The 12,468-nt window shown below is 47.4% G+C and overlaps 1 protein-coding gene across 6 annotated transcripts in view; it reads right to left on the reverse strand.

Moving 5' to 3' along the window:
* The window catches only part of STX1A (syntaxin 1A), a 295,171-nt gene that overhangs the window by 188,539 nt on the left and 94,164 nt on the right, over positions 1–12,468 (reverse strand). The window lies entirely within an intron of this gene.

Consider the following 12,468-nt stretch of genomic DNA (forward strand, 5'->3'; position numbering starts at 1 on the left):
TTCAGTAAATTTTAGTGGAACCAAGTTGAGTTTCCCAGTATCCTTTGCTGTGGTTCAAGCATCATGGAAATCAACTAGGAAGAAGAAGGGGGCTTCAGACCAACAACCAGGCAAGGCCATGGTCTTCATGCCTTTTAGAAAACGTTACCTCTTGTCACGGAGTCACATAGGTGCCCCGTGACTGTGAGTGAGATTGGCAGAGCTGCCAATCACCAGGGCAGCTCAGGTGCTGGTTGCCAGGGCGATCAGGCAGGTCAGGTGGCCAGAAAGGGGCAGGGCCAGGCCTTTATAAACAGCTTAGGCCGGAGCCTGACCAGCAATTCCCTTCTGACTGCTGCAGGAGCTCGAGCTCTGCGGCTGAGCTGAGTAGCCTGAGTTAGGAGTTGCAGCCTTACCACACTGACTGGCTGCGATGATGCTGGGAACAAGAACGCCCTAAAGGGAGGTAGGCTGGAGAGCCTTGGTGAGGGGCTTGGAGTTTATGTTTGGAGCACGGAGACTCTGTGTGGTTTATGGTACAGCCGGGTGGCTTGAGTTTTGGTTACAGTTATCCGGAGGACCGGGTGAGGCTATAGGGGAGTGAGGAGGCCTCACGGGGGCTCCCCAGCAGTTTGGGGGTTCCCAGTGCCTAGGAGGGGCAGGGTGCCAGTGGGGCACTATTGTTGGCGCCAGAGAGGCACGGTGTTTATGCCGGCGAGGCGCAGTGTTGTGCCGGAGAGGCGCGGGGTGCGGGGTCAGGGACCCCAACCCATAAGGGCGGTGTTTGCCCAGTGGGGGCAACAGACCCAGCGAAGGGTCAAGGGGACAGGCAAGGCGGTGGCCGCCTGTGCCCCAGCGTGCGGAGCGCGGTAGTGGCCCCAGAGAGAGCAAAGCCCCAGAGCAGGGCAGAGAGAGAGAGAGCACATGCGAGGAACGCAGGTGTAGGCCCAGAAAGGGTGGGCAATGGCCGCGGAGAGCGCGGGCGCGGTTGAGGCCCAGAGAAGGGCAGCAGCGTCAAGCCAGGCCCAGTGGCGCCGGTAACAGGACAGCGGTATCGAGCCAGGCCCAGGGGCGCCAGGCGGGCAAGGAGCCCAGGGTGCCCGAGAGAGAGAGAGCACCAGAGGGGCGAGGGACCGCACAACGTCCCACGGAACAGCTGCGAGGCTTGGGGCGTGCTGAAGGGGAGGTTTGGAGGCACGCATACCCCTTAAGGGAGGGGCGCACCGAGGCACCCAATTTGGAGTAGGGGCAAGAACACATGCCGTTCACTAGGGGAATAAAGGCAGCCTCCTATTTAACAATTTAAGATCAAAGTCGTGGCGGGCGAGATTCTGAGGGTGCTGAGTCCACTGTGAGTGACGGTAGGGGGCGCTAGGGAGTTCATGGCTACTCCTAGGCCCTGCTCCCTCTCACCCCTCCACAGAACCTGCTGGAGGTTTCAGGACCACTGTTGGCACAGTGCAGAGGGAAGATGCATCAGGAACATCCCCTTTCCCCCCACTTTCAGAAGACTACAGCTTAGGACTGTAGACAAGAGAAGTATACTAAACCTTAGTCATTTAGACCCTGACACTTTGAAAATGTGCTCCTCCCACTTGGACTAGTTGTTATTAGGAAATTCACAATATAATCCCTTCCTCCCACAACTGCACAACACAGGAATCTGGAAATAATCCACAGAAAATGAGAAATGAGGCATGAAATACAGAAACTCATTCTTCCCACACAGTCAATTGCAAAAGCAAATCTGCTCCTCTCCTGCACACAGTCCCATTACCAGGAAATCCTAAGTAGAGGACAGCTACACAGAGAACTAAGCAGGTCAATCTAAGTTTTAGCAACCTCTTCCCTACCTTTCCCCTTGCAAACATATCCCAAAGAGGAAAATGCCAAATACAGGAAACAAGGGCACTAGGAAACAGAGGCAGCAGATGGCAGCTGCTGGACTCCACCCCTTTCCACGGGAGTGATATGGTCCCTCTTCATTGCTCAGTGGTGTTGGTGCTGATTGCAAAGTAAAACACACCTTTATAATGACACAGCTTCTCTCTATTCTTGGAATCTGTGCTCCTGTCTGAGATGCAAAAGGCAGGGCTTTTGCATCCAAGAAGGAAGTGTGAGTAGCAGTACAGGAGGGTTTATTTTAAGGGGCCTTTCCTCTGAATTTCTGTAATGCTATAGGTGTGTAGAGTCCTGGCAAATTCTTTATTTTACATGGAAACTCTTCTGGGCTACAGCAGTCCTTGTTACACATTTGGATATGAATAGCATGGTAAGGCGGAGGTCTGTAAAAGCTGTTGGCATATAGGTAACCCATGCCCCAAGCATACAACATAATTCCTGCAGATATAGTGGGTAAAGATAGCAGCAACAAGCAAAGCTCCCATCACATTGCCATGGAACTGATATGACAAAGAGAAAAAAGGCAGGTACCATCTTGCTTTCTGTGCTACATAACTAATTACTGTTCACTAGAAAAGCTGGTTTGTTTCGCCAACTGATTTTGGGCTATCCCTGCTTAACTTATTGTCCTCCAGTCCTTTGCTCACATTTTAACTGAAGCATGCTTTGCTTTGTTTTGTGTTAGCAGGTGTCTTGTAGCAAAGGGCAGCCCTGACAACAGGCAAGATGACTGCGGGAGATTTGCTAGGGGGCTGAAGGAGAAGAGGGTGAATTTACCTCCCACAAAAAGGCTCATTTTCATTGTTACTTTTGCAACGATCTTTGGAAAAAAAAGATCAGCATGTCCAGAACCACACACAGCAGCAAGGGGAATGCAGCCTTGAACGTAACACAGCAGAGTAGCGCAACCTGCAGCTTCGGAAAAAAACCTTTCTTGTGTTCTGTTTAGTCTGGGAGCCCCAGTCACAGTCTCTGCTTTTTAAAAAACATTTCAACATTCACCCTTGTTGAGAGCACTGCTTTCAGAATGCATTAAACCCCAAAGGGAAATCCAACAGTGAACCCAGTAATAGAGCTCTGGCTTTATGCTTCAAACCTGTATGTTCTCATGCCAGCAGCTCCAGCCATTAAAATGGGCTGCCTTGTTTCACAGCACTTAATTGACAAGAACACAGGGACTTTTCTGCCTGGACTTAAGAGCACTTATTAAGTTCATCGCATCATGGGCCCACAATGCGTGTTATTTGTGACTACTAACAGACAGCTCTATGTTCATGCCTAAGTGACACGCAGGAATATATTCACTTAGCCACAAATCACTCCTGCTCTGTTTAGCTTTCCTCCTCTTGGCACACAGATGCAGTGCTTCATGTGACTGAACACCAACAATGAATGAGTACCATCGAGATACAAATATTACAGCATGTAGTGAACAAATGAGCCATGGAAATGGGAGCAGAGAGGAGAAGGAAGCGAGAGTCTCTGGAACAAAGAGAAGCAAACTGCTCATTTTCACTGTATCAACCCTGATTCAGTTTGGTGGTGCCTGCGTGAGTGACCATTGCTCCAAGCTCCCCGGGGTGGCATTTCCATCTGTGCCCCGCTGCCTAGGCAGGCTGCTGAATGCCACAGGTCACAGTTAAAAGGAGCACACAGCAATTAGTTTACTCTTTAAGCGAAGTGGTATTGGAAGAATCTGCTCAGAAGTGTTATATTTACAGCCCACGCACAAACGATGCAAAACAGCATCTCACAGTTTCAGCACCAGCTTTGCATAAAAAAGAGGTAAGTACCTACAGATTCTTGCACTCTGGAAGGGAACTCTATTCATGGCCCCACTACTTTGGAGAGCTCAAGATGACCCTTTTGATCATGAACAGAGAATCCTATCCACATCATATTCTTTAGACAAGGAACCCAAAGAATTCTTTTGCCTTTTAGAAGCCACCATCTCAGTCTCATGTCTTGTGGGTCTCCCTCATATCTAGAAACTTGGGGGTGTGGTTCGAGTTTAAATTTATGTGCATCTGAAATATCTCTTGCTTTCTGTTACACTGTAATAATGGGCCCACTTAGAGGTTTTAAATATTTATCAAGGCTTCTGAAGTCCACTTGAGATGGATTGAACTGACAGATAGAAGGAAACTGGCTACAGATTTAAAGATTTATGCTCCCTGGAGTAATTCATTCAAGGAGCACAATCCATTACACAAGTCGGTAAAAAAGAAGCATTAATGTGAGCGGGGAGGAAAACAGATGCAGAGGAAGGGCTACCAGAAATCACTAAGCACCTGTACCAGGTGCTCCAAAATCCAATGAACGCTTCCCATTAAAACATGGAACTTGAAGAGAATGAACTGGAGGCCAAAAACATTACGTACCATTTTGAGCGCCAAGAGTGATGACGGATGGGCAGTCAGAGTTTATGGGTATGTCTGTGTCACGCAGGCAGTGTACCAAAACCAGAATTTCCTAATCACACCTCACTCACCTGCTCCCGTGGACATCATCCAAATGACACTCCAGGGTCATTCTCTTAGCTCCGCTCAAGCTCATCAGAGACCAACATTTCAAGAACAGGCACAGAAGGACTCCTGAAGAGGCTCCACCAGTACATGTCTCAGTCTGGAGCGGAAGCAGGTGGGTGGGACCTTCTGGGAAATGTTCTGACTGAGGCAGGTTGCCACCACAGTGCAGACAGATCTTCCCCAGAACAATTTTAAGAACAGACTTACCACAGTGCCTGTGATTCAGATCAGGATTCTGAACAACATTGAAAATGCCTATTAAATTTTAAATATGTCCCTTTTAACCAGCTAAAAATAATATGCTTTCACTGTGCTGCCCCCTTTGAGGAAGACTATACTTTGCAAGAAAACTACCATCTTGTGGATCTCTCTACCCATCTCTGTAGATCACACGTATCATAAACACAGCCCATGGGCTGGATCCAGTCCACAAAGCCCTATCAGCTGGCCTGTGGTGCTTCCTGTGGACCCTGCATGCCACATGCAATATGTGCCAGCCCTGGCCTGTACAGGGCTGAATGCAGCACATTCACCGGACCTGTGACACACAGGGCCTGCTGAGACACCTGCTGAATGTATGTACAGGACCAGCTCGGGGTATATGCTGCATGTGGTACATAGGGCTGGTCCAGAGCATGCCCTACATGTGGCATGAGGGACCAGTCTGGGATGCACACTGCATGCAGCGTCTGTACCAGACTGGCTCTGTGTACAGGAACCAGAGTCGCTTTGGATTGAGCCCACAGACGAGCCCTGTGCACCAGATCCAGCACTTAGGGCTGGTCTGGCATGGGTGCCAAACACAGCGTGCACCCTGGATTGGCCCTGCAACATGTGGGGCTGGAGCTGACACATACTACACACTGCATCAAGCCCAGAGAAGCAGATCAGGGACATGCTGCCTGCAGCACGCAGGGCCAGTCCATAGTCCCAGTCTAGCCCACAGATTGGCCCTGTGCACTACATTTGGCTCTAGCCTATGCATCAGTCATCAATTATGTGCCAGTGACAAAGACACCCTCATTCTTGCACTACAAGAGTCATTACAATCTAGAGTTCCAATCACTGAAAAATGCCACATACTGGGCACGTCTACATGTGCATATTAATATGACACAAACTCCAGCACTTATCATGCCAGAGTTTATTGCTCCTGGGCATTGTGTTTACATGTGCACCCAAGACTGCAGGATGTTAAGCTGGGTCGGAGCAGCCCTGGCGGGCAGAGAGCCCAGAGGGTCAGCCTGCCAGCCCAGGGCTGCTCTGACCTAGCCCAACATGCTGTGGAGGGGCTGGCTAGAGCACAAGGGTGCCCTGTGTGGGACTAGCCAGCAGGCAGTCCCCACACTAAAGCACCTTCCCACCCCAGCCAGCCAGGGCAGTGTCTACACGTGCCCTGCTGCAAAGTAAAAAACTCCACAGCAGAACAGTACTTGTATTTACAAGTACTAATCTCTTGCAGAGTTTATTGGTTTCCTGAAGCCTAATGGGGCCGCATGTGTAGATGCCAAGATGTTTACTGTGGAGCTAATTCAGCAACTCCTCAGTACATGTCTCATGTAGATGCACCCACTACAAATTAAATAAAGTGCTATCTAACAGACAGATTTCACATGCATTATAGCTGGGCCACATGCCCAGCACAAGAAGCCAGAATCTAAATAATACAAGCAACAATATCAAACTTTAGAGCAGTGGTTTTCCACTAATTTAGAGTCAAGGCACCCCTCCATAACTTTTTTGAATTCAGCAGCACCTCATTTCAAATGTTAAAAAAAATAAGTACTGACATGTTTTTGAGTGGGCATTAAAACTGTTTTCTGAAGTCCGTTTACCTTAGATTAAGTCTGTTTAAAAAAGATGTAATCTTTTTTAGATTAGAAAAGATCTTTTTGAAAAAACTGTATAGATTAAAACAATTAAGAAGATGGTAATAAAGCAGAATCACTGTTATTAAGACAGTATCACAGTTGAGAAGATGTGGGTATGCAAGAAGTCAAAAACCAAAACACTTCAGCGTTGCAAACTTACATGGTTACAATGGTTTGACTACAGGATAGGGACCAAGGTTCCCAGTACACTTGTGAGAAATGAAAACTTCATTTCCTTACCCACAGGAGCCAGCTGGCATGTATGGTGGGCTGAGCTCAGTGGTGGCCACCAAGTGTAAGAAGGCACAACCTCATGCCCCAGCAAGGACAAGACCCTAAGCCCCAGCTCCATGCCTGCTGTCAGCCTGGCCTTGCTGCATCCTCCTGGGCCTGCCATTCTGGTCTCTGTGCCTGACCTGGAGCTCTTGCTTCTTCCTGAGCTGCTTCCTCATGAGCAGCTGCAGCTGCAGGTCATTCTCCACTGGCTCATCCCCCCCAGACTCTCTGATGGGCACTGGAGGCCACCAGCACTATCCAGCCTAGCCCAGGCCAGCTCAGCTGCCCTCTTCCCACCATGAGCAGCTCCACGCAACCCTTGCATGAGGCAGGGACAGGCCACACCATGACACTTCTGGGAGACAGCCTGTGCCCTACGACACCCTTACTAGTATGTCACAGCACCACAGGGTACCACTGCATCCCAGTTGAGAATCATTTCTCTAGTGCAAGGTATAGAGCCAGAAGAGAGATCCTTGGTAGGCAGTGATGAACCTCTTCACAGTAAAGACACTCTAATCCAATGGCTCCAACCTAAAAGATGGCAGAAATACTAAGCAAAGCCCCAGGCAGTCCCATGCCTTTTCCTTCTCCTTGGAATGGTGTTGCTTGAACATATACAGCAGAAGGAAATCAAGGATTATACAGCTTTCTTAAGTATTCTGGTTTGACAAACAATGCTTACCATTTCACAGATTAAACATTAGTGAGATTTTACCTTTTGAGTTTCTCTTACCTCCATTCATTCCCCTAAATAAACAATGATTTGGATCAGAGGTGTTCAACCCTAGACCAAGGAGCTGTGTTATCTGGCCCATGCGACTCCACACCAGTCTGGAAGTTTGATAGCGTTATTTTCAGTTTTCCTGCTAAATTTTTGGACCCATGGGAGCCTGGTAGGCTGGATAACATGGTCCGGCATGTCGGATCGTGCTGCTGCATGACCTGATGTGGGTGCATGGGATCAAGCTGGTGTGCAATTGGGTGGGTACATAGCTGCTTTTAACCAGTGTGCGGGATCTAGAATCATAGAAAATTAGAGTTGGCAGGGACCTCAGGAAGTTATCTAGTCCAACCCCCTGCTCAAAGCAGAACCAGCTCCAACTAGATCATCCCAGCTAGGGATTTGTCAAGCCAGGCCTTAAAACCCTCCAAGGATGGAGATTCTACCATCTCTTTGGGTAACCTGTTCCAGTGATTCACCACCCTCCTAGTGAGAAAGTTTTTCCTAATATCCAACTTAAACTTCCCTTGCTGCAACTTGAGACCATCGCTCCTTATTCTGCCATCTGCCACCACTGAGAACAGTCCAGCTCTGTCTTCTTTCAAACCCTCTTCAGGTAGTTAAAGGCTGCTATCAAATCCCCTGCCAGTCTTCTCTTCTGCAGACTCAAAAAAAAATTCCCTCAGCCTCTTCTCAGAAGTCATGTGCCCCAGCCCCTGAACCATTTTCGTTGCCCTCCGCTAGACTCTTGTCAACTTGTCCACATCCTTTCTATAGTGGGGGTCCCAAAACTGGATAAATCTAGCCAATGGCCTGCACCTACATCACTCCTCTAGCCTGCGGGGCCAGAAATAAATTGGGTGCCACTGGTTTAGATGGTAGATGCCATGCAAAACTTCCTCTGCTGGTAATGCTGATATGTATAATCATCATGAATATGATGATTCATCTGATAATTAATATCATACCATCAATATCTTCATTAATATGATGTTGACACAAAAAATAATCATTCATATGATCCCACATGTTCACCTCCCAGTTCTGCCAATGCACCTCAGGCTTACATCCACGGTTTCCCAGTTCTGGGGATCTGCTTAAATAAAACCTACCTTTTAATGTCAGAGCTACAAAGCACAAATAAGTTGTACTTGCTTGTTCACAGCTAAATCTCCACACAAACATGAGTCAACCTTCAGTTATTTTCTCTTGTGCAGATATGTAGCTTGACTTCCCTAGTGGGGGCTTTAAAATGCCTCCTCAAAGGAGGGTTTTCACGTGATCGTATACTGATTAGTTCCAGTTAATGCAACATCCCTATGGAGGGCACCCCTGGCTTCCTGTTTTAGGTTCTGCAGAGACAGGTTCTCTCACATTGGCTATGATTATTAATATGGCTCAACAAACATGCTTGATAAAAATGAAAGGTTAATGTTTTATTCAGTCTAATCTTTTATCATGGCGATTTAGATGCCCTCCCCATGTTTTATGAAAAGCAAGTATGTCAATCTCAAAGCCAGTTTAAATAAAGTGACTAACCTGTATCCAAATAAAAAGTCCTTCACAAAGTCACTAATGCATGAGTACAAGAAAGTCTGATATAAGCAGGTTTTACTGTATCTACTAAGCTACAAAGCATTTGAGGAAGGCTCAGGTGGTCCCATGGGGAAATTCACTGGGCATTTCACCATTGGGGTTTTAAATACTGAAGTGAATTGAGAGTAGATAGGGTAAGGAGAAAGGAGACGCTTATATGACCAGGCAGTTAGGTATGACTATTAGCCCTTGGCATGAGATACACTGGCACAGCTGCGTCCTGAACACAGGGCCTGTCTATCCAGGTTATCATCACTATTGGTCCTTTATTGCACAAGCACAAAATTCATCTACTTCAGTCAGGTCAGAATAAAGTAGTGACCTGGCAGCTTCTGGACTCCCCTGTTAAATATTTCAATTCAGTAGAAAATAATCCTTGGTTGCAGAACAATTTACTGTCTGGAAAAGCAATTTCTGTAATTACTTTCAAACTCCAGCATTTTGAAGAATACAGACTTGTGTTTCTGCTTCCTGATCATTAGCTAGCAAAAGAATCCCTTTTGGAACCCTCTTCCCACTGACACAAATAATTAGCCCATTTCCTTTCTTTCATCTAATCTGTCCAGCAAATTCTGCTGTTCTTCCAGTACCTGTTTATAAAACTCGAGGCAGCAGCAATCTGGTGAATTAAAATGCTTGGTGCAATGTTGGAAAGCAGAAGGCACTAACGAAATGCTGCTCAGCTAGTACCAGCTGCCACGCTGCAGTATGTCATGCTTACCAAATGGAAACTATCCGGCTCCCTGCTAGCTTTTGAAAGTTAGTTACCAGAATGTCCTCCTGACTGCCCAGCATGATGCCCTATGACTTTGGCCTGGGTTGAATGGTAAGTCTTTGGTCACTAAGCCAGCAGTGTTGCTACCAAGAATACACAGGACTGAACCTTGCTCCTCCAGCTCCATTTCAAAGCCCCATTTTTAAGCAATTTTGAAACTTCTGCGGGCACAAAATCTATCAATTGGCACATAAGCAAGCAGATGTGTCCACAACAGCACAGAGGAGCAGGACAAAAGCAGCAGTAGGAGACATCTCCTGACCACAAAGGCACTACTGGGACAGTATGGCATTGGTTTTTCAGATATGTCACTCTTCGATTCATGAGCAGAGAGAGGTACTTAGCCATGTGAGTCTGAAGTCAGGCAGAAGGCAGGGTAGAGATGGACCTTCTAAACTAGCTAGATAAGAGTCCAGGATGCCTTTAAAAGGTTGTGGACATTTAGGACATTTTACAGAAGCAGCCTGTTGGCTGCCATGGTCCCCCTGCTTTAAGTTTGGCAGGCAGGTTAGGATACTATGTCTTGTGTTATGCCAGGGATGATGGTATGGATTTATATAGGATGGTTTGGATAGGGATGATCCTGCCACAGGCCTGGGGTTGCACTAGGTGACATATGGAGGAACCCTCCAGCCCTACTCTGTGATTTCTATGAGAACATCAGTGCTGAGACTTGCCACCACTGCAGTGTGGATTAGCCCTCAGCTGCGTTCAACATCCTACACACAAGGAGTTTGTGTTCTGTTTCTACAGTCCTGTTATAAATCTCCTAGACAGTAGCTGGCATACACACCTCCTATACTTTATGATTATCTACAGCAACAGAGTTTGTCAGCTGAAGCACTGGCTTACCAGGAGTGAATGCAGCACTTAACCTGCTAGGTTTGAGTCTGTTACGGTTCAATAGGTTTTTGTTACTAGCATGCTGTGATTTGCTGCAAGCTCTTAACATTCAGCATCTAATCAGCCCCCTTTTGGGCAGGCTATTTGACATCAAATCAGTGTAGTAATATAAGGAGAAAAAAATGTCAGCTCTACCTTTACTGCCACCCTGGCCACACAGGGCAAGATTCTGAAAAGTACCACAGGTAGTTAGGAATCATTCAGCAATCCCCATTGAAAACACATGTGTTGTGCTCCCAGCTTCCTTACACACTTTAGAAAACCCCATCCCCCAACTCCAGAATGCCATAAACTGCCCACAATATCCTGAGACCAAATGGATCATTTGGATTACTCCTGCCACACTAGAGCCAGAGAAGCATCACCCATGGGTCCTACACTGAGCCTGAGAATTTGTGGTAGGACAAAACTGATTATTTAGAAAGATATCTATATCTTTATCTATATCTATAATTACTGAAAACACAAAATCCAAAGTGGATGGTGAAGAACAGCCTAAAAAACATGAAGATACAGAGGAACTGTATTTCCAGGCTGCTGTTTAGTGAAGATAATAGACAGGCCATTCTAGATGGAAGGGGTAATACCCTTATTCAATTAGAGACAGAACACCACCCTTTAAGAGGTCTTGAGTTGTAGTTTGTAGGAAGTATCAGTAGGGGTGCACTAACAAAGATTTTCTTGGCTGATACTGATGGCCCATTACAAACCAGTCATATCAGCCAATACCAATTTGATAGCCAACTTATAGGAGTGCAACCAGGCAGCATGGAGAGCAGCATCCTGCCGGTAAGTCGGGGGGGGGGGGGGAGGGAAGGGGCATGGGAGCAGGTCTTGGCCCCCATAGTGAGGGAGGGAGTGGGGCAGGGGTGCCCAGCCAGGATGGTGAATGCGACCTCAGGGCTGGGAGAGGGATGGAGCTCTGGGCTGCCCATCCAGGGAGTGTGGGGGTATGGGGGTAGTTCCCTGCCACTGCATGCAGCCCTGGGGGAGGCATGGGGGCCATATGCCCCCCCCCCAGATGTGTGTGCCCCTTCGCCTCTACAGACTTACTGGCCAGACGCAGCTCTCCAAGTTGCCAGGCTGAACTCTTGGCTGCGTGCATGCAGCATTTATCATTGACATTATCAGATACACCAGCCAAAAAAAGTCCACTGCTGATAATGTTATATTTCCTTTTAATTGGTGCCGATCCAATATGCGACTAATATATCAGTGCACCTCTAAATATCAGATTACTTGTTTAATCTAGACACACTCAAGGAGAAAGTCTTGTGTAGCCAGCAGGGAAGCAGAGGGGTCAGTATAAATGGCTGTCGGAGGTGGTCCAAGTAGACCAGCATTGCAGCCATCTGGAGCAGGTGTTTCAACCTACCAACTCCAGAAGGCCTTCACATGCCTGTGCTATGCATCGGCTGACAGAAAAGTTTGCAAGTCTTTCTCAAAGTGATCTTAGAGCACGGGGAACTCTGTGAGGACCATACCTCCCTTGTTTATTTTTATCTAGCAGCCCGTTTGGCCAGGAACTATTGTGGGGAGCATACAAACAGTATATTGCTAATTGTATCAAACCTCCTGCAGTTCTCTCTGCAGAGCCAGAGGACCATGCACTTTCCTTGTCATGCCACAGAGTAGAGGAGGTTAGTAAGCCTGTAATTAATTGGGAGGCAAGTATTTCCTGGATGATATCTTTTATAGGACCAACTATGTCATTGGGATAGAGTTAGACAAACTTTTGAATGCAAGACATTCTTCCTCAGGTTTGTAATTAAGTGTATTGGACCAGTGCCATAGCAAGAGGGGGGCAAGTGGGGCAACAGCCCTGGGAACTGAAGCGAAGGGGCATCAACAGGTGCTGCTCCGCCAGGGTGGGACAGAGCCAAGAGTGGCTCATTTGGGGGGGGTCGCAGGGAT

The sequence above is a fragment of the Crocodylus siamensis genome, chromosome 13 (genome assembly GCF_052110815.1).
Source record: "Crocodylus siamensis isolate JL-2025a chromosome 13, ASM5211081v1, whole genome shotgun sequence".
Lineage (NCBI taxonomy): Eukaryota > Metazoa > Chordata > Crocodylia > Crocodylidae > Crocodylus > Crocodylus siamensis.